The sequence below is a fragment of the Pinus tabuliformis genome, chromosome 6, assembly GCF_031772625.1.
Source record: "Pinus tabuliformis cultivar Carrire ecotype Pingquan chromosome 6, CPIR1, whole genome shotgun sequence".
NCBI classification, from domain to species: Eukaryota; Viridiplantae; Streptophyta; class Pinopsida; order Pinales; family Pinaceae; genus Pinus; species Pinus tabuliformis.
In genome coordinates, this window is record NC_142292.1 from 1,616,868,409 (window position 1) to 1,616,892,875 (window position 24,467).

Sequence of the window (24,467 nt, forward strand, 5' to 3'; positions counted from 1 at the left end):
ACCATGGCAAATAGATATGCTCCTCTTATTTGACCTACCCAACTTGGTGCTATGCCAATATACTACCAAAGGTAAAATTGTTCAATTTGATGGCACATGACATTACATTACACAACAGTTAACAAGATAACAGATTACTTTGAATTGCACGAGATTGACACAAATAATGTTCAAATGAGACTCTTTGCCAAGACTTTAGCTGGTGACGTTAGGAAATGGTTTAGAGCATTGCCTGCTAACAATATTGATAGTTTAGAGGCATTGAACCAACAATTTTTGAACAAATGGGAAAAGAAAAATAATCCCCTACAAATCCTTTCAGAATGAGACAATATTAGAAGGGTACCTAATGAAACTGTTCAAGATTATTGCACTAAATTCAATAATATATATAACGCCATCCCAGTTAATCTTAGACCCCCACCTGACTTAGCTTTAATAAAGTTCCCTGATGGTTTTGACATAGATATGACATACCAACTTAGGGAAAGAAACCCCTGAACATTAGAAGAAATGCGAAGTGTATCCGTTAGTGTAGAGGCTAATTTGTTAGCTAAGAGGGCCAGAGTTAGGAATGAAAGAAGAGGAACGGCTAAAGATGAAGCTTCACCCTCTGACATTAAAATAGATATTTTAGCCAAAGGTATGGAAAAACTAATGGATAGAATAGATAATATGGAGAGGAAACCTCAATGGGATAACCAACAAGCACCTCCAGTTAGAAACCCAAATTTTAGAAAAAACCAAAACCAAAACATTGGGAAAAAGGGACTGGATCAGAACATTAGGCCTCCTTTTCAAGAAAATTATGCAGAGACATCCCAGCCAGAAGATACAAAACAAGATACACAAATTAACCTAATGGGAATAAGTGATGAGGACAGTGTTTTTCTAACCCAAGATGAACAAGAATTGTATATACTGTAGCAATTACAGATACAGTCTGGAGAATCATTTGATTACAAACAAGGGTATGATTCTGCCATCTTTGAAGTACATAAACAGTATAATCTAAGAAGTAAAAAAAAATTGATGTCCCTGACCAAACCAAGAAAACAGTACAAAATCAACCCAAGAAATTAAAAGAAGCCCCTGTTTCAAAGACCCTCCAAATTCTCCCTAGGCAAAACCCAAATCCTTCTAGCCCCACAATTGTAGATATAACCTCTGACCAACCCTCTACTGATCAACCATCGACTTTGATTCCACCTAAGGAACCAGTGGACAAAACTCAAAACATTATATTTTAAGATCCACATAAGGAAATCCCCAATAAAGGAAAAGAAGACAAGTCTGCTCAAATCCCTGCTTCAAAAGTTCAAAACCCACAAACAGAAAAAGTCTCTTTACCATTCAATTTGGGAGCACAGAAAGCAAAGCTAAATATTTCAGTCCCTTTAATAGAACTAATCAAGAAGGAAACTTACAAATCATAGATAAACCAGACCTTAAACGTTGTTGAAATGAGGATTTAGTCAATTTCTTTGATGACCAACCAGAACTCATATTTGGCCTAGATATTAATGGCAAACCATTAGAATGAGGAGTCCCACCTTTTTACATTAGCCTTAGTATCCATGATAAAATTCTACACAATGCAATGTTAGATTATGGGGCCTCCCACAATTTAATGCCCAAATCAGTAATGGAGAAATTAAACCTAGACATTACAAGACCTTACAAAGATTTATTCTCATTTGACTGCAGTCAGGTACAGTGTCTAGGATTGATTAAGGACCTATGTGTTACTTTAGTCCAATATCCTGCCAAAAGCATCATTATGGATATTATGGTTGCTGACATTCCACCAAAGTATGGCATGTTGTTATCCAGATCATGGGGAGCCAAACTTCAAGGATCCTTGCAACTAGATATGTCATATGCAACAATCTCTATTTTTGGACAACCTAAGAAACTATACCGAGAAACCTTAATGAAATATATGGTCAGTAGCCAGGATCGGCCTCAAAACTTTCCCATCTACTCCATACACCCAGATATCAATTCTTTTATCCTGTATAACGATGATAAAACACTAGAGGAAATTTCAGACAATATTAATACAGAACCAAAAGAAATTGCAGGTTCTACACAAAATGAAACTAACCAAACTTCAGAACTTTTCAATGAACAAGATGGTCAAACTGCTATAAATGATGAAAAATTTGTTGCACTAGATAGTGAAAATTATGAGCATGAGATATTATGGCATCTTGAATTTTATGGGTCAGTCAATAAGTTTGGAGCAGGAGCAGAAGTGTGGATATATAATTTAGAAAATAACCACTTAGAGGGCCATGCATATAGATTGAATTTTAAATGTACTAATAATATGGCCAAGTATGAAGCATTAATTTTAGGTCTTAAGTTAGTTAGGAAACTAGGAGCAAAAAGAGTTTCTGTCATGGGAGACTCTGAACTAATTATAAAACAAATTGATGCTATGTATATGACAAAAGACCCTAGATTAAGTTGTTATAGAGATACTATTGTAGAAATACTTAACACTTTCCTAGAAACAAAGCTTGCAGTAATCCCTAGAAAACACAATATGCAAGCTCATAGTTTAGCAATGTTTGCCAGTACCTACAAATTACCCTTCCAACCTAACCATCAATACACTGCTGAAGTTAGGCACAAACCTGCAATTCTAGATAATTTGAAGAACTGGCAAATATTTTCTAATGACAAACAAATAAATAACTTTTTAATTTCACAAGAAGAGTTTGTAAATAACAATATAGATACTTATACATCAATAGATCTTGACACTAATAATGAAATAAAAATAAATGAGATAGAAGGTCTTGACACTAAGAATCAAATAAAAATAAATGAGATAGAAGGTGAAGAAATGGATAGATTTAACCCTACTAAATTTACCAAGTTAGATGTAGATAACCTAGAGCAAGTTGAGATTGATGAAATAATCAGTGAAGAAACTGAAGTAATTAATCTCAAAGATAATTTCTTACCTAAGGGATTAACCCCTCTGGAATATTTATTTGATTCAAATGATGTTCCTAGGAAACCTAAAATGAAACCTTTGAAGTCTGATACAGAGGAATGTAATATAGACACCGATGAAAATCCTAAATTGGTCAAAATTTCAAAATCATTACCCCCAACTAAAAAAGTTGAATACATTGAGTTGTTGAAAGAGTTTCAAGATGTCTTTGCTTGGAGTTATGAGGACCTCAAATCCTATGACACCAACATCATCCAACACATAATTCCCATTAAATAAAATCAAAAGCGTTTAAGACAAAAACTTAGAAGGATCAATCCTATCTTATTACCTTCAATTGAAAAAGAAATTCAAAGAATGTATGATGCCAAAATAATTGCACCAATCAAATTTTTAGATTAGGTCTCAAACTTGGTGCCAAATAGAAAGAAAACTGGTGAGATCAGACTCTGTGTGGATCTCAGAAACCTCAACAAAGTGTCACTAAAATACAATTACCCTCTCCCCAAAATGGACCACATTTTACAGAGGGTAGTTGGATCAACCAAAATCTCATTGTTGGATGGGTTCTCTAGTTATAATCAAATCTTGGTTCATCCTGATGACCAACCCAATACTGCCTTTACTAGTCCTTGGGGCACTTTTATGTATGTGAAAATGCCTTTCGGGCTAATGAATGTAGGAGCCACTTTCTAGAGGGCTATGGATATAGCCTTTGCAAAATAAATTCATGATTTCCTTGCGATATATCTAGATGATATTATTATATTTTCAAAATCTGACAATCAACATTTGGATCATCTAAGACATGATTTTATTAAATGCAGGAAATTTGGAATCTCCTTGAACCCCAAAAAGTCTTTGTTTGGGTTAGAAGAAGGAAAGTTGTTAGGTCACATAATTTCAGAAGATGGTATAAGAATAGACCCTGCAAGAATAGAAGCCATCTTGCAAATACAACACCCGAGGAACATCAGAGAGTTACAAGCTTTTTTAGGAAAAATTAATTTTCTTAGAAGATTTATATCTAATCTAGCAGAGTTAATTAATACACTAAACAATATGCTGAAAAAGGATTCGACCTTAAAATGCACTGTTGAGGCTAAAAAATCCTTTGAAGACATTAAACTGGCCTTAACTAATATACGTGTTAATCAGTCCTAAATTTGACAGAGATTTCATCTTGTTTTCCTGTGCTTCTAAGAACACAATAGCTGCAGTTCTATTGCAGAAAAATGACCATGGCTATGAACAACCCATTGCTTTCTTTAGCAAAGCCCTGAGAGATGCCCCCTTGAAATACAATATAATGGAAAAACAAGCATTGGATTTAGTCAAATCCATTAAGGACTTCAGGGTATACATCTTATATTCTCATATAGTAGCCTACATTCCAAATTCAGTAGTCAAAGAGATCCTAACTCAGGATGGTCCTAATGGAAAGAGGGCAAAGTGGATTACTACTATTTTAGAGTATGATATAGAAATCAAACCTACTAAGTTAATCAAGGTCCAAGGTTTAGCCAAGCTCATGGCTGAATCGAACTGTTAGGCCTTGGATATAAACTTTATTGCAACAATAGATAATGAAGAGCAGATTGCGACTCCATTAATCATCCAGGCCTTTATCAAATCACCTTGGTATGCTGATATTATTTATGTTTTACAGAACTTACAAGCTCCTCCTAAATTATCTAGGACTAAAAGAAAGTTTTTAAAGATGAAATCCTTGAGATTTTGTATATTAGATAATGCTCTGTTTTGGAGAGATCATGAAGGTATTTTTCTTAATTGCTAGTTAAAAGATGAATCTGAAAAAGTTTTGCAAGAGTTTCATGCAGGGGACTGTGGAGGACACCTTTACTAGAAGACCACTACAGATAAAATCCTTAGAGCTGGTTTCTACTAGCCTACCTTGTTTGCTAATGTAAAATAATATGTGACCTCCTGTCACAAATGTCAAAGTTTTTAGGGGAAGAAAAATCTTTTACCTTTACCCCTCAAGCCAATCTCTGCCAAGATACCTTTTCAACAATGGGGTTTAGACTTCATTGTTGAAATTCACGCACCCTCCTCTGCCCAACACAAATGGATCTTCACAGCCACAGACTACTTCACAAAATGGATAGACGCCATACCTTCAAGGCAACCTACAGATATTGTTATCATAACCTTCCTTGAAACCAATATTCTATCAAGATTTGGATGTCCAACTAAGCTCATTACTGATAATGCAACAACCTTTAAATCCAAAAGAATGATAGATTTCTGCAATAAATATCATATCACCCTAGGTCATTCTACAACCTATTACCCTCAAGGAAATGGACTGGCAGAATCCTCAAACAAAAGCTTGGTAAACATCATCAAGAAGTTACTAGAGGAAAATAAGAAAACTTGGAATAAAAAGCTAGTCAATGCCTTATGGGTAGACAGATTGACTACTAAGAAATCAATTGGTACTTCTCCCTATCAACTAGTTTATGGGATGGAAGTTGTCTTTCTATCCTCTTTGGGAGTACCAGTAATGAAGATACTTCAAGAATTGCAGGTTGAATCAAATAGTATCCAAATAAGAATCAATTGAACTATTCATCTTTAACAAACTAAAGAAGAGGTCTACATCAGGTCTCCAATTGTGCAGGAAACGGTTAAAAATATTTTTGATAAGAGAACCAAGGTTGAAGATTTCTACCTTGGTGACAAGGTGCTCAAGTGGGATTCAAGGAGGAAAGACAAAGGCAAACATGGGAAATTGGATTTCCTATGAAAAGGTCCCTATATCATTTATGCTTACAAAGGAAATAATTCTTTCTTCCTGAGAGAAATTGATGGTACAGATGCAGAAGGTGGGCCAGTGAATGGTCAGATGCTAAAACACTATTTTGAACCTAGTTACTAATTTTCATTTCCCATTTGTACATATTCTATTTTCAAAAGTCTAGTTTGGATTGGATGGTGATTTTTGAAGTTGAAGACCGAAGAGAAGGCCCTAAGCTTTGATTGATTTACTGCCATAAGTATCAATAATGCATATTCATAGAGGAGAACTTTGCAAGGTAACATCAACAACAATTCAAATGCCACTGATCTTGAAATTTCTTGACATTTCACTAGAAAATGCCATCCCCAGGTGGAGCCACTATTAGGTTCCTATACCAATAGGAGTCATAATTTTGAATGACTAAGGTTAAGCCTTGTAATATTGTACATACCTTTGCTTTCTGCAAATGTTTTCCATATTAAAAAATTAAAAATTGTAAAGAGGGTATGTCCTAAAAGAAAAATCAAAGGACAAAAAGAATGAAAAAATGTCAAAAAATCAAAATATATGAACCCAAAAAAAAAACAAAAAGAGACCATGAAAGTGTACAAGTCAAAATCCCATTGATATTTACTTTTATGCATAATAATGATTGTGTGCAGCTTGTTATTCATGCCACAATCCATGGTAATCAAATTGTTTAAACTTGGTTATTTCATGCTTTGAATTTTATGTTTATAGTTAGAGAATAAAATCTGACCAAATAGTTTAATCTTGGTAGATCATTAGATAGGTAGAGAAAATAAAAGGAGCTCATTAGTTTAATCTGAGTCCTTGGATGATATAAGGTTAGAATTAGATAGTCAACTTTGTAAAGGAAAAGGATTGATAAGAGTTTGCTAGCCTAAATGCACCCAAATAAAATGAAGGAGAAATGGTAGGGTAAGTAAATGGGTAAGTAGAAGAAAGGTTGCAGAAATATCAAGTGATTACATAGAAGCACTTATGTCATGTTTAAATGCATTTTTCAAATGTGCATAAGAAGTAAACAAAGCAAGGACAATGGTTTACAACTTGGTTTATTTAACATCCCCTCAGTGATTTCACCCCTCTACTTACTAATTTCCCATAAATAAGTTCTAAGTACTTAAATCCTTTAATTCAAAGAGGCTCAGAGCATTTCTCTAACTTTTGGAGGGACTGGACCCTTGGCTTAATGACTTATGAACACAAGTGCTAGAATCCCCTTCATGAAAATTCATCTCCCTTAATTTCCCCTCATTTCCATAATAAAACCCCTTTTTCATATGGTTAAACACTCTTGCCTAGGAAAAGCAAAAAGAACTCCCTGTAAATCCCTTTTCACCCAAGAAACCCACAAAAAACCTTTTATCCTAAGTATTGAGTAAAGCGCGAAAATATTACATGTTACATTATGTTTAAAGGATATTATTCACTCCGCTCATTCACTTCATATTAATTTTTAATTTTTATTATATAATCCCCAGAGTTCCATTATCCCATATTAATTAATTCCTTTATATAAATAACCCAACCCCTAGTTTGGTTATAAACTATACACTTTACCCCATATCCCGACAAAATTAATTAATCCCGGCACTTAACCCTGCCCGATCGCCTAATACCGTTATTAAGAAGCATCGAATCTGCTAACCCATGATTATTGAATTGAGATTTCTGTGATCCATATCAATTTTTGAGAGATTTATTGGCATAAATCACATGAAATTTCATTTGTCGACGCATTTCGAACCCACTAGTGTGGTTCATCGTTAGGACAAGTTGAAGAATCAGATCTAGCATGCATGTTAAATACTCAGAGAAGAACATCCAACGGCTATAAGTTAGTCAATATAGTCGTTGCCTGGTCAAGATTATAGCCGTTGGATGTTCTGCTCTGAGTATTTAACATGCATGCTGGATCTGATTCTTCAACTTGTCCTGATGATGAACCATACTAGTGGGTTCGAAACGTGTCGACAAATGAAATTTCATGTGATTTACGCCAAAAAATATCTCATAAAACGCATGATTAATTCCTAAATTAATCCCAAACCACTCTGATTAGAACCCCTAGGCCCTCTCAACTCCCGTTCATTTCCTCTGTGCATCTTCTACGCCCAATTATCGTCAGATCACAAGTGCCCAAATCTAACGGCCTACAGCCATATCAGACAAACCTGATCGCCGACCTTTACCCTACTGATAAGGCAGTTTTCCCTGACTCCTCGAATGCTACGTGTCACGCTCTAAGGTAGATCAAGTGACCCCTCCTAACAAACCACCCTCACCACAAAAGTGGTGCGATGACCAAGCAAAAGCACCTCCCTGCTTAACCGAAAAAACCACCAACTGATCATTCATAAATGAACCCGCTAAAAATAATTATTTTTCTATAACAGGCCACGAAGCCCTCTTTTTGCCCTTTTCACTCATTTTTCTCTTTAAACTATAAAAACCTCTGCGACTCCTGCAAACACCGAACTTGCCAACAGACCCCCAAATTCGCTTTAGAAGACACTGCAAACAACCCAACTGACCTCTCAGTCCGTACCAGAATCGTACAAACCTCTGCAGCTGCTATGAACCATCAACTTGAAGCCAATTCACCCAATTCCAGGTATTTCACCATATAATACCACTCCCTATTCAAATTTGGAAGCATTCATCTTGTCAAGTATTTTCAGTAAGTAAAATCAATTGAAAAGCACCTTAAATTTGAAGACCTGTGGCCAAATCCTATGAAAGTCTCCAATTTCCATTCAAAACCTTTAAATAAACCTGTACAGCCTAATTTAAATCCACAAGAACTAAGTTATGGCTACCCCTATTTCCTTTGACGTTAGACCGATCACAACGCCCCATTTGGACCTCGACCACCTTCCCTTGGCTGACAAGGATTTCCAAATTAAGGATACATCTACCTAGGGCCACCTGCTTAAAATCCATTGTCTAAGTAGGGACAGATACCTCAACCATGCTGATGATATTGACCTTTGGGAATCAAATTTGCCAAAATATCAATTCCCCTAAGTACATATCTTTCCATAAATTGTTCATATGTGCCACACATGCTACATCCCTAGTCATAGAACCATAATGTCTCATGACCAAAAGGTGTTGTTTACTATCACAACTGAATCCATTAATGAAATGTTACAACTCCAATCAGGGCCAAACCTAACTCTACTCTTAATTGGAGATTTGTTAGACCAATATTCCAAATTAAGTCCCTTTAGACTGGCCCAGTTGTTCCAAGATTTCATTATTGAGGAGCAGTACATTCCTAAAAATCCCCCCCCCCCCCATATCTTTATGCCATGTTCTCTGAAAGGGGCAATCAATTAATCACCATGATATCATGTGTCCTAGGTTGCTCTAGTGATTATTTTGTTGATGAACTTGTCCTGGGTGTCATGTCAATCTATACCTTAGGACAACCTCTTGTTGTTGTGTACAATTATGTTGAGTTCATAGCTAAGAGAATGCATGAACAGTTCACCAAGATGAACAATGAAAGAGTGTTCAAATACTCATATGTCCTCTACCATATGTTCTTATATTATCAGCCAGATAGATTTCCTTTTCCCCTCCAGAAGCTGGATGCCAAAGGCCAGCCCAAGTCGGTCATTTTTTGGACCCCACTGTTCCATAAGTATGACTCACCATATACCTATTCAAATTTCATAGATTCTTTTTTTCATCGAGTCATGACTATGCTGAAAGGAAGCCCTCCACCCAGGATAAGTCTAGAGATCAAAAGGGTCCTGCAGTTGTCTAAACAAAGCAAAGTGGGAGATTGGTACCTTTACCAAAACCACACAGAGATAAGGATTTATGGTTGTGTTGTGCTGTACAACAACCCCCCCATTTCTAAAATTTTTATTAAAAAATTTAAATAGAAATGGGTCCCTTTAGAAGATTTAGTTAAATTCAATGATTCAATAATAATCGCATGCCTGGATTTAATCATATAACACATAGAAATCCTTATGAAAAGGTTCGATCCAATGGAGATAATGTCCAAAACCTTTTGGTAAAAAAATGTAATATAATATGTCATATCCTTTTAGAGAAGCACTCATAAGAAAATCTCCGATGCAATAATGCGAGCGAAGATCGCATATCGAAAAGTTAAACAACGATGCATCCTAAATAGTCTTTACTAAACCTCTGATCTGATAACATAATCACAATCGACGATCGCACATATCATGTGACACATAGTAAAAATTCTTTCAAATTCCCCGATTGCGATATCATAAAGAAAGGTGCGCTTTTCAAGAAAATGCCATCAAAAGGTATTATTAGTGTGATAAATCTTAAAAGCAATAATAAACGAAAAAGTAATAAATCAAACGGTCCATTGATTATCGCTCTGCTTTATTGTATTCTTTACCTTTATCGCAATCGGGGCTATCAATCCAAAATGTTAAGCCTGACCGATGAACCTCCTGATTGCGATATGCGATTTATCACAGATCGCTGATTGGGAAAATCAAAAGACACGCTTTAAAGGACCATCACGCATATGTGCGATGCGACGTATAATTATTACATTTATTTATCACAATTAGCAGTTATTGAGGACATTAATTTAGCAGTTAATATTGCATTCTTCGAGGATTTCACCCGTGGTAATACTTAATTACATTTCGTTTATTATGCGTAAACTACCATAACTCTTTTCATTTTCATATTGGCTTTGATTAGATGTATTTTTCTGTTACGTTTTATTGTTTGTGCAGAGCAACTCTGAGTTGATGAATCCAAAGAAAATGACGAAGAAGGTGAAGAAACCCAAGGCCCCTGTTAAAGCCAAAGAAGAACCAAATAAGAAAGGGTTGATCTCTGATACTACCTACCTCGGCTTATGAAAAGCATCTTGGGAGAGTATCTACAATTTGCTGGAAGCAGAAGAGCCTGAAGAACTTGAAGAACAAGCAACAACAGATTCCATGAGTAAATCAGAGAATACTCTCAAGGAATTGGCCTACTCATATCTACATAGAATAGAAGCTCGAGCCAAGGTTCTACCCTATAATGATGTGGTCATGTGGATTGTTGAAAGCATTGTGACCACAGACATGACATTCTCTACAACTGATGGAAAAGTGTTTGGGTCGTTTAGAGCAGAGGATCTTAGAAAAATGTACCATTTACCTCAGCTGGAGAAGTGGTATAACAAATCATTTTTGGAGGCTTTCGCCAAAGAGAATGACATTGAATCTGACCCTATCAGACAATGGAGGCATTTTCCAACTAATCACAAGCATGAAACATTGGGTATGTACTTTGTAGATTCATTGGCCTCTCCTTATTGTTATGCTGGTGGAATGATGTGCAGACTCTTCGGAGTCCATGATTTTGCTAAATTTTCTATAGATATGGTCCCATTAATGGAGGCTACAATTAATGGCTATATCATGGACTGGGCAAATATTCTATTTGATAAAATGGCCACCGAGATACTTGAATATAGAAGAAATAGGTATGTGTCTACCTGGGTGATACCTCCCTTTTATATGAGTGCCTATATTATGGACACTATCTGTTTTAATTTTGAATACCCCATTCTTGGATGGAAATGGACTCCACAGGATCCTAATCCCATTCACATATATCATAAGGAGCTATGGAAACCCCATTATAAAAACCACCTATATAGAATTTGTCATGGTTTCATCCTTCCCATGTATTATTCCATATTCAATAAGCATGCCCCTAGGTTATCCGAGGAAGCATCAATCGACCTAACTGCAACTGATAGTTGGTTTGAAGAAGAAAGATTCACCGACATAAGAATTTTTCGTAGCCTTTCCAATCCTCATGTTCTTCCCCTGTATATCCTTGATAAACTATTGGCTAGATAATTAACATATCAGATAACAGTTGAAGGGATGTCAAGGACTCTTAGGGATTCCAAGAAGCACATATGGCCCACATTTCCTCTCCAATGTAGTGCATTTACTCTGCATGATTTCAAACATGCTGAGAAGGAAGCCGACAAAATAAAACTACTAAAGTTCACAACTATCCCAAAAAGGCAGTACGATCCTAGACCTATTGCCTACAATGTTACTGCTCAGGCCAAAATCGCCAAATTCAATCATGAGAAAGATAGTTATGACGACTTGTTTGTATCAACAGAAATATTTTCTCAAGTCAAACATATGGCCAAGATCAAATTGGGAGCAGAAGGACTAGATGAATTCTATAGGCTTAGGGCACAAAAATTGGAAACGCTCCCTCTAGACTTATTAAATATAGCCTCTATGGTACGACCACAAGGCCGCAATGAAAAGGAAATTACTGAGAAAACTCCCAAAAGTGAAATTGTTGGAACAAAAGTGGAAACAAGAGCCGACGCAAAGGAAAAAATTGATCGGAGGCATTCAAAGCCTAACATGGGAAATGTTCTGGTTTTTCCTTGTTAAACCACATAGTCAGCAAATGACGATGAAGTGTCTCATGGATGTGATCAAATGCATGGTCCCCGAACTTCCCGATGCCACCTATATAGCTCGGCTACACTCTTGGATGAGTCAGCCGCCGGAAATCTAGCCAATGCTCGCCATTTATCAACTGCAATCACAAGAAGGTAAGACGATATAGTGAATCCATTAGATCGCCACAACACTGCTATTTCCAGGATAAATCCTAGACTTATATGTTTTTAGTTACACCAGCGCATAGCGACTTTCTTTCATAGTTTGTTGTTATTTGTAGTATTTAAAGACCCTTTCATGTTTTTATAAAGGGTCTGCAATTTTGTACTAAAACATAAATCAGAGGTTGCACTACTGTACTTCCGATATATATTTTTTAGAAAAGACGGGACCAGAATTCTAAATTTTGACAAAGAAGGCTTTTATGAGACTTGCACTTTTGCGTCCTGTGAAAGTATTCCCAAATTAGAAGGCAGAATTTGAATGTGATTTACATCAAAGGAGATCCAAATGCATACGGTACTATTATCTATGTTTTCGCTTTATTTCTCTATGTGAATTAGCATTTATCAACTTTGCTATTATTGATATGTATATATGTTTCTAAAGCAATTCTTTAACTTGTCACTTTTGAATGTTTCATAATTGTTATCTTTTAAATATATATATGTCAGTGATATATTATGATCAATGTGATAATGTTTTAATTATTACTTTGTTTAATTAATTAAACAAAGTAATCATCATATGAATGCATATTTCTATTTTATGAATAAGCCATCTTTATGTTTATTTTTTAATACAAACAATCAAGAATCACATTATTAGAGAAAAATACCTGGGATAGATTAGTTATCTTTGTATATTTTTTCACTTTATAATAAAACACTTATCACTCTCATTATACATTACAAACCAATCACCCATTAGCTCATATATCACTGGGAAACTGGTCCCATTACATCCAATCGGAGCCACCACACCAAATAGGAAAGGAGTTGCACTAAGGTCTAGACCGGGTGGTTTTCCCTGATGTTGATGCAACGATTTTAGAGGCATCAACATTTTTGGTGCTAGAAGGAGGGCGATGAACTATGAATGGCGAGTGAATTCAAAGCTATAGTTCATTCTGAGAGTAAATCTCCCTCAACATCTTCCCCAACTTCTCCCTCACATTCTGAATCTCCAATTTCTAAGCGAGAAGTTGAGAAAACAACAACCACTACGGAAAACCTGAATATCTCAGACAAATCCACTCTTGAACCTCCTAAGTTCAGTCTTTGATGCATAAAATTCAAGGGTTTTCAATATCACCACAGAAGTTTGAGTTATCTCAAGACAGTGTGACTTCACAATACATTCCTTCCCATCCTCTTACCATATTACAGAGTGAAAAGCTTGGTATTGAACCAACAAAATTTCCTCTGCCTAAAAGGAAAAAAGTTAGGAAGATACCTGAAGAGTCTGATAGTGAGACTGTTTCATCATCATCATCATCCATGTCATCTAATCCATTGCAAAGTCAACCATCCACTCCCCAACTCCATATTGTTTTTCAACAGGGTACTGGAATTTCAACATCGACTTCCCAACCACTTGTAACTTCATCTGCGCTTTCCTTTGTTAGTAGCTCAACAATGGCACAAAGACCATGGACAAATCCAAGGGCAGTCATAATTCCTGCACCCTTGAGTCAATTGCCTGCTCATCCTGAAAAATGGTTACCTAAGTTTAACCCAGATATAGGCATACTGGCAGAGGAACATATAAACAACTTTACGTTGTCAATAAACTTCAACGGAGTGACTGAATAAGATGTTGTCATTAGGCTTTTCCCATATACCTTACAAGGAGCAGCTAGATCCTAGTATTTTTCATTACCATCAAGATCCATTACTAGTTGGAATACTTTCCAAGAGCAGTTCTTGACTAAATTCGGTGATGATAGGTCTACAACGACATTAATAAAAGATTTCAACTCACAATTTAATAAGCTCTTAATTAAGATTCCCGCCGCATCTAAACCTAGTGAAGAGATTCGAAATGAATGGTATATATCTGCCTTACCTTCTAATATACAAATCTTCGTAGATAGAGCTACAAAGCCCACTTTAGCAGAGAATATGAAAGAAGCAATTGTTGTGGAAAAACGTATCATCGCCTTAGAGAAGAAAACCACCCTTGAAGAGAAAAAGGCCAAAAAAGTTACTTTTAAATATGATTCAAAGAATAAAGTGACTAAAGATCCATATGATATGGAGGGTCTCCAAAAAGTTCTAAAAACTATGTCAAACGAAATGGTAGAAATTAAGAAACAAGTGGTCGAGACCTCTACTAAGAGGCCATTTAAAAACATCAAAAGATCTGAATCAGAACCACCTAATGCTATATCTAATGCAGAATTAGATCTGGATAATGATGAAGATGATGATACAATCTTATCATCAGAGGAAACTGAGGAAGAAGAGGTTGTAGAATGTCATGGTATGTGGAATTTTATTTTGCCTAATTCAGATACTGAAAGTGAACAGGAAGCTTTCCCAGTAAGTACCAGAAGTAAAGGAGCTGCAGAACCTGTTCAACAAATTCAAAAGAAGAAAAATGTATGTCCTACTACCAAAGATAAGGCTACCATAAAGAAGATTACAACAGTTCCTACTCAAAACCAACCATCATCTTCCAATCCTCCCTCGCCAACCAAGACATTAGTAGTATCTGACTCTATGGATTATAATATTATAGAAGACATGAAGAAGACTAAAGAAAACATTTCTTTATTTGAGCTTAGCAAGCTCAAACATCAATAAAAGTTGCTACTCAAATAATTAAATGTAGTGCCTTCTTCTCCTCTTCCAAATGTTGTACTATCCAAAGCGGCAAAAGGAACTGGTAAGCCACCATCCGATAGAGTAGAAGCTACTAATGTTGTGTTGATCAGAGATAGATCTAATTCTCATACCCCTCCTTTTCTCTTGACCTATGAAATTTACAACAGAAACTTGCATAATTTCTTGATAGATTCAGGGGCTTCATCAAATATAATACCAGCTTCAGTCTGTTCAAAATTGAATATTGAGCCCCAAAAGTTTGCAGTGCATATTGTTCAATTGGATAGAACTAAGGTTAAAGTATTAGGAGAAATCAATTCAGTTACCATTAGCTTATTAGCTGATCCAAGAGTAGTTTAGAGAATTGACATATTGATTGCTGACATCCCTGAGTTTTATGGCTTAATTTTAAGCAGGGATTGGTCTGAGAAACTCCATGGTTACATTTCTATTGATTGGTCTCATATGTGGCTTCCCTATAAAGGAAAGCCAAATCAAATTAAGATCGATCGAGAGAAGCATATGACTCATACTGTAACAAAATTTGAGCAAGAAAACCAGCCCATAGCATTCAATAATAACATTCTTGGCAACTACTCATCTGAGTCTTTATTTGGTAATTTTAATGCTCAATCATCACCTTTCTCAGTTAATAGTTTCACATCTCAAATAGAAAATTTTTCTCAAACAGATACATCAAGGTGTGTTAATATTGCTAAAGAAATTGTAAATAAAATTGTAGATAAACTTGTATTTTGGTATTTTTGATGGGTCAAAATCCAATGACGGTGCAGGAGCAAGATGTATTTTAGTTAGTCTTGAGGGGAAAAAAACCATGTTATCTTGCATACTAGAATTTGAGTGTACAAATAATACTGCTGAATATGAAGTGTTGATCCAAGGTCTCTACAAAGCAATAGGCCAGAAAGTGCAATGTCTTAAAGTATTTGGTGACTCTGAAATTGTTATCAAGCAAGTAAGGAATACTATTCATTGCCTTTCGGGACATCTCAAGCATTATCAGTCCTTGGTTCAAGACCTTATATCTCATTTTCTAGAATTTAATATCTCTCCCATTCCTAGATCTCAGAATGCAGCAGCTGATTTATTAGCCAATCTTGCTTCTAAGCTCCTCCCATCTGAGGATTACAGCCCTAATAGATTTTCAGTTGAATTAACATTTAGACCATCGGTTCTAGACAATGTCACTAATTGGCAGGTATTTTAATCATGACGACGACATTTTTAATTTCTTAGCTTCTAAGAAATCTTATGATGATCAAATTATTGATGAAAATGATCATGATCTTCAAATAAAGCAAAGACTTGAAGAGAATTCCATACTTAAATCAGTAGTCAAGCTTGAGGATCTTTATGACATCAAGGATAGGTTTAAACAAGTTACTAATTCAAAAATTTACAGTTCTACTTTGAGGTTTGAATTAATAAATCTTGGAAGAGAGGCCTGTTGTGGGGAAAAATGCCTATGCAGGACGATCCTATCCACCTAAGGTGTGACAGTGCCTTAGCAACAAACAGAGATAGCTATGCTGGTTTCTTCCTTTATGAAATGTGAAAGAAGAGAGATCAATAGACTTACCAGTGTCTTCCGTTTGTCCCTCGATCCGGTCTCTCTTCTCTTTGGGAGTTCACAGCTACTTGCCTTCTCATTCACCCAGCTTCAACAGGTTCACACAAGATCACAAGAGAACAGCTACTTGCCTTCTTGCTTGTCCAGCTTCAACGGGTTCCTGTAAGATCACAAGAGAACAGCTACTTGCGACAAGAGAACAGCTACTTGCGACAAGAGAAGAACACTACACAAAGACAGATATTCACATTCATAACTAGTTTAGGATTAGAAATAAACTAAACATACTAATGCATTCGTACATCAAAAATACATCAGCATATAGGAGAAACGAAGATAGCATATAGGATCGTCCTACATAGGCATTGCTCATCAAGCGTTTGGGTAGATAGGTCTAGAGAATATGGTACCCCATTAGATCCTTGGTCAAAAGTGCATGGGACTGACGAAGGAATTCTACAATCAATGTTGATTGACGGGGCACCATGGAATGATTGCCACCATCGTTCCCTTCTTCCAGAATATGAAGAAGATACTCAGCATGACCTTTATCACCCTTCAGTTTTTGAATTCCTATCAAATACTGTAAATACGGTGGATTCCGAGCGAAACTTATCCAATATTGAAGAGACTGTAGCCATAAATATCTCGACTAAGACAAATGTTGTAGAGAATATTTATGTCGGCAAAGGTTGTTCTCCTTCAGAACTGGAAATATATAACGCTCTTTTTCGCGAGTTCAGAGATGTCTTTGCTTGGTCATATGATGAAATGCTAGGCATTGACTCGAGTATCGTTGAACATGAAATTAAGATGTATCCTGATGTCAAACCAGTAAGACAACGGCTTCGGCAGGTGCACCCCAAGAAAGCCACTGCCATTAAAGCAGAAGTTGAAAAACTTCTCCATGCTGGTTTCATCTACCCAGTTCCTCTAACCGATTGGGTATCGAATATTGTCCCTGTTATGAACAAACAAGGGACAATTAGAGTGTGTGTCGATTATAGGGATGTAAACCAAGCTTGTCCGAAAGACAACTACCCTACACCCTTCATCGACCAGATAATTGATGAATGCGCCGGATGTGAAATCTTTTCATTTATGGATGGATTTTCCGGGTATAATCAAATAAATATCCGCCCACAGGACCAGTCAACGACTGCATTCATTTGTCCGTGGGGCACATTCGCTTATCGAAAATTACCCTTTGGTTTAAAGAACGCAGGGGCGACGTTTCAGAGGGCAATGAATTATGCCTTCCATGACATCAAGAACATCGTTCAACCTTATCTCGACGACCTTCCGGCTCATTCGCGAAAACGGACTGATCATCCGCAGCATTTAAGACCGATATTTCTACGTTGCCGACACTACAAGATAAGACTCAATCCGCACAAATGTGTGTTTTGCGTCGGTTCTGGTCGTTTACTTGGCTTTATAGTCTCTAAGGATGGGATTCGTCTCGACCCTTGCAAGGTTCAGGCAAATATTAATTTGCCTCCACCTTCAAATTTGCTTCAGATTCAGAAACTCCAAGGAAAAGCAAACTTTCTGAGGAGGTTCATTCCAAATTACACAGAACTTGCTAAAGGTTATACTCGTCTTTTGAAAAAGGATATACCTTTTGTCTGGGATCAGGTGGCGCAAGCTTCCTTTGATGCTCTGAAAGATTCTCTAGTAAAACTATCATTAATGTATGCCCCGGACTATCAAAGAGATTTTAACCTGTATCTGGCTGCAGCAGATACAACCATTGCGATGGTTTTAGTTCAAAGAAGTCGATGGAATTGAACATCCTATATATTATTTAAGTAAAAACTTGAATGATACAGAAAGCAAATATTCTTATGTTGAAAAGCTAGCACTCGCTGCTGTTCAAGCGATACAAAGATTTCGACATTATGTCCTCTTTCGGAAAACTACCATTTTATCAGATTGCAACCCCATGACTTATATATTGTCGCGACAGTTGCTGGGGGGCAAGTATTCAAAATGGATAGCGATCCTTCAAGAGTTTGATCTGGAATTTCTAAAATCCAAATCAAAGAAAGCTTTAGTTTTCGCAGAATTATTGTGCGATCTCCCATCGTCGTCCAACGATGAAACATCAGAAGAGTCAATCGTGGACGAAAGTTTGTTTCTGATATCTGCAAGCAATGAGTGGTATGGAGACATAATAATTTATCTCCAAACCCAAAAATTTAGGCCTGACACCTCTCACTCAGAACAGAAATGTATACGATACCAAGCGAAAGACTACATGATCATCGGTGATACGCTTTACCGTCGTGGTATCAATACAGTTCTGAGGAGGTGCCTCACCCATGAAGAGGCCGAAAAAGCCCTGAATGAGTGTCATTCAGGCGCGTGTGGGGGACATCAATCTGGATATGCTACAGCACAAAAAATCTTATGAGCAGGATACTTCTGGCCAACCATGTTCAAAGATTGCATAACCGCAGTCAGAAGTTGCCATGCTTGTCAAATTTTTGATAGCAAAACCAGAAGACCACCCGCACCTTCACAACCAATAGTTGCTGTTGGGCCTTTCGCCAAATGGGGCATCGATTTCATGACATGTAACCCCACCTCGACCGGGGGGCATGGGTATACTATAGCCGCCGTTGACTATTTTACCAAATGGGCCGAGGCGATGCCTACATTAGATAACACTGGTGAAACGGCTGCCCTTTTCTTTTTCAATCATGTAGTCGCCAGGTTCGGCGTACCACAGGCTATAGTTACAGATCATGGGTCGCATTTTCGCAATCACATGATGGTTGAATTAGCTGCCAAGCTAGGGCTATCTCACGACAGCTCTACCCCGTATTATCCGCAAGCCAACGGACAAGTTGAAGCAATCAACAAAGTCCTGAAGCGTATGTTGCAAAGGATGATAGGGGTTCACAAAAGAAGGTGGAACCTAATCCTTTACTCAGCCTTGTGGGCTTACCGAACATCGGTAAGGAATGCGACTGGGTTCACACCTTTCCAACTGGTGTATGGCCTAGAAGCAGTCTTGCCAATCCAGTGTGAAATTTCGTCTCTTAAACTCGCAATTGATCTCCTCCCCGGAACTTCGGAAGAAGAGGCCCGTTTCTTGGAATTAATCCAATTGGATGAAACCCGTCGTGACACTGCTTTGGCTAACGAAGCCCATAAGAAACGAGTCAAGGCGTAGTTCGACAAAAATGTCAAACCCCGTGTCTTCTCAGAAGGTGACTTGGTCTTGCTTTATGACCAAGAATCCGATAAATTGGGAGCAGGTAAATTTAATTCTTTATGGATGGGCCCCTATATTGTTAAACGAGTGTTAGCAAAAGGAGCCTACGAGTTAATGGATTATGACGGAATTCCACTGGCGCAACCCCGTAATGGGTTGTACCTCAAGCGTTACTATGCTTAAATAGTGACCAATATGCATGCACCTCGATTTGCGTTATTATGCTGGGGGCATGCAAACTTATCATCGAGCAGTTTTAGCACAAAGTTCATGCTCGTTAAAAAATAAACGCAAGATCCGAGCAGTTTTAGCACATAGTTCATGCTCGTTAAAAAATAAACATAAGACCGAGCGAATGTTTCCACCTGTGTTTAAGCTCGTTAAAAAATGAACTATCCCGGTAAATAACCACTGTGAGTGTAACCTTATCATCCATTAAAGCCTTGGTCGTGTTTGCACCATCACCTCCACTTTTCCACTGGCCGATCGTTCACCTCCATATGTTTGTTTACCCATTTTGAGGAACAGCTACGAAGAGTGATTTCACTAGCCATCGTTGTGACACTGCCGTGATTGGAAAATTCCAACCTGTACCTGGAATTAGCTGCTAACCTATTTCATCACTCGTTCCTCAAAAGACGAGTCTTCTTTAAGCTCTTTTCATCTGACTCGTAAAATATGAAAATATTTCCGAGTCCTTGGCCTTCCAGCTCGTTAAAGGGACAGGAAGTGCTATCCCTCCTCTAGATTTTAATCTTTTTGGACCTGAGCGATTATTGCACAAAAAGATCGAGCGCTTGTTTTATTCGGCTCGTTAAAACTATCGAAAACTCATCCCTTCTGTATTGTTTTATACTTTTTCGGACTTAAGGGATTAGATGACGAAAAAGGACTTTTGGAGTTAACTTTATGTACCTTTTCAGACTCCCTAAAAATGAAAAGGACCGAGTTATCCTTGTCGTTAGACTCGCTAAAATCATTAAATAGCGACAAACTTGTCTTTAGACGAGAACAAGTTTCACTATCGCTAGGCTCGTTAAAACATAGCGATGGGCTTGCCCGAAGGGTAGGTTATAGAACAAGCATATGTTATCCTCCTCAAGCTTGACAAAAATAAAGAGGTACTGGTCAGCAATGACTGGGGAAAAATTGGGAGAAACTAAAGAAAACTTTGATGGTAGCAAGTCGCTCTTGAACATGACACTTTTCCTCCGTACCACAATCGGGTTGGGTTGTTTCATTCACCGATCACATCCATGGTCTCACCATACCATCCATATTTGGGGTAATGCTACCGATCCATCGCATCAGTGTCGCCACATGTTCAAGAGAAGTCGTTCAGAAAAGTCAACCGTGTCCCATCCACTGCCATACATTATCCTTCATCCTTTCATGACCGCCACCCTGAATCATATGTCACAGATCGTTTTCACCTCCATTAAAATCATTAGCTCCGTTCCGTGTCACTGATGTGGGATTCATTAAGGCCCTCCTTTGACGGATCGCTTCTTGTTGACATCAGCTCATTATCCAAGAAGTTGATCTAGGAACAACCCCTTCAGTACTTTGAAGCTTGCATGCCTCAATGGCAAGTTTCTCACTTCCGGCGACAGGTATACATCAATGACCTTCGACCGAAAGACTTTGCGTGGTGTTCGACGCCAAGTCCTTTATTCACACCACGTGAATTGTACTGCAATACCTTGAGGGTCATTATCATTATCGGTGATTCCTCTCGCGCTTGTTAACAGTTTACATCATTGACCGGTAATCAAGCGATGTCTTTCCGTGTTCGACTTCAGAACAATTCTCACATGGATCGACTTGTACTTAGAGTGAAGATCGAACGAGTTTGAAGACCCCGGATCTAGTTTCATCCATCTGGGCTGTGATATATATTAAGGAAAGATAAAGACATTGACATGTACATCATTGCAACAAATAATCATCCTACTCAAAGGATGATAATTTCATCAAAATTATCAGTCTACCATCAGACGATTGTCTGTTCTATGTACAGAAAAATGAATTTATAAAGCTGAGCATGGGAATGCCCGCCTCAGCTAGATCATGAAAGCAGTATGAAAAATAATGTATTGTATTGTATTGTATTACAGGTCTCCTCCCAGCATTGGATGAACTTCGGATCCCCCTGATAAAGCATTTCACCCGATAAACAACCTCATACTTTAGGGGGCAACTCTTATAGACATTTTTGTGCCTTACAGCATTGAGCATGAAATGTCCATAATCTAAGGGATCCAAAGTCCCTAAACATGTTGTTCCTACCCCTAGAGGAACAAGGCTAACAAACCACAGCAATTCACAGAAGTTCTCCACCTGAAACTGCTAAAAAACAAGTCAATTCAGGATCATTTCAGTGGCTACACTAGCTGTTTGCGCTGAATGTCAAAGCCAACACTGGCTACCTGCGTTGAATGTCAAAGGGAACACTAGCTACCTGCGCTGAACGAAAGTGGACATGTGGCAAGTTCATTTCTCAAGGTGTCAAAACCTAGGAAGCTTCCAAAATGACACTTGCCTTAGGGAATTCAACTGGTGATGAGTAAGAGGTTCCAAATCTCCAAGTGGAAGCAAGAACCTCCAAGTGGAATCAAGAACTGACAGAGGGAGAGGACACTAGTCAGATCTCAAGCTGACTCATCCTCTCTCCAAACATCTATATATGGATCTCTCCTCCATGAGATCTAGAGGTTGGAATTTTGTTATTGCAAAGAATTGCTGTTGGTTTGAGATTGGAATCATTGGGTTCTTAATGCTTTGAAGGGGGTGAAGATAGGAATTCCATTTGCTGGGAAGGAGATGCTGGATTGGAGCCCTCTGGGTTGTATCTCTTCCTGAACCTTGTTATTCATCAATAAAGCTATCTTGGTTTCTCCTATATGCTGATGTATTCTTGATGTATGATTGCATTAGTATATTTAGTTTATTTCTAATCCTGAACTAGTTATGAATATGAATCCATGTCTTGTGTAGTGTTCTCTTCTTGTGATGTTGCAGAAACCTCTTGAAGCTGGGCAAGCAAGAAGGCAAGTAGCTGGGAACTCTCCAAGAGAAGAGAAGTTGGATCGAAGGACAAACGGAAGACACCAGTTAGTCCATCTATCTCTCTCTTCATTCTTAATTCATAAAGGAAGAATACTAGAATAGTTGTCTTTGTTTGTTTCTAAGGCACTGTCACACCTTAGGTGGATAGGATCGTCCTGCATAGGCATTTTTGCATTTGTTGTGGGGAAAAATGCCTATACAGGACGATCCTATCCACCTAAGGTGTGACAGTGCCTTAGCAACAAACAGAGACAACTATGCTGGTTTCTTCCTTTATGAAATGTGAAAGAAGAGAGATCAATAGACTTACCGGTGTCTTCCGTTTGTCCCTCGATCCGGTCTCTCTTCTCTTTGGGAGTTCACAACTACTTGCCTTCTCATTCACCCAGCTTCAACAGGTTCACGCAAGATCACAAGAGAACAGCTACTTGCCTTCTTGCTTGTCCAGCTTCAACGGGTTCCTGTAAGATCACAAGAGAACAGCTACTTGCGACAAGAGAAGAACACTACACAAAGACAGATATTCACATTCATAACTAGTTTAGGATTAGAAATAAACTAAACATACTAATGCATTCATACATCAAAAATACATCAGCATATAGGAGAAACCAAGATAGCTTTATTGATGAATAACAAGGTTCAGGAAGAGATACAACCCAGAGGGCTCCAATCCAGCATCTCCTTCCTAGCAAATGGAATTCCTATCTTCACCCCCTTCAAAGCATTAAGCACCCAATGATTCCAATCTCAAACCAACAACAATTCTTTGCAATAATAAAATTCCAGCCCCCAGATCTCATGGAGGAGAGATCCATATATAGATGTTTGGAGAGAGGATGAGTCAGCTTGAGATCTAACTAGTGTCCTCTCCCTCTGTCAGTTCTTGATTCCACTTCGAGGTTCTTGCTTCCACTTGGAGATTTGGAACCTCTTACTCATCACCAGTCGAATTCCCTGAGGCAAGTGTCATTTTGGAAGCTTCCTGGGCTTTGACACCTTGAGAAATGAGCTTGCCACATGTCCTCTCTCGTTCAGCGCAGGTAGCCAGTGTTCCTTTTGACATTCAACATAGGTAGCCAGTGTTGGCTTTGACATTCAGCGCAAACAGCTAGTGTAGCCACTGAAATGATCCTGAATTGACTTGTTTTTGAGCAGTTTCAGGTGGAGAACTTTTGTGAATTGCTGTGGTTTGTTAGCCTTGTTCGTCTAGGGGTAGGAACAACATGTTTAGGGACTTTGGATCCCTTAGATTATGGACATTTCATGCTCAATGCTGTAAGGCACAAAAATGTCTATAACAGTTGCCCCCTAAAGTATGAGGCTGTTTATCGGGTGAAATGCTTTATCAGGGAGATCCGAAGTTCATCCAATGCTGGGAGGAGACCTGTAATACAATACAATACAATAAATTATTTTTCATACTGCTTTCATGATCTAGCTAAGGCGGGCATTCCCATGCTCAGCTTTATAAATTCATTTTTCTGTACATAGAACAGACAATCGTCTGATGGTAGACTGATAATTTTGATGAAATTATCATCCTTTGAGTAG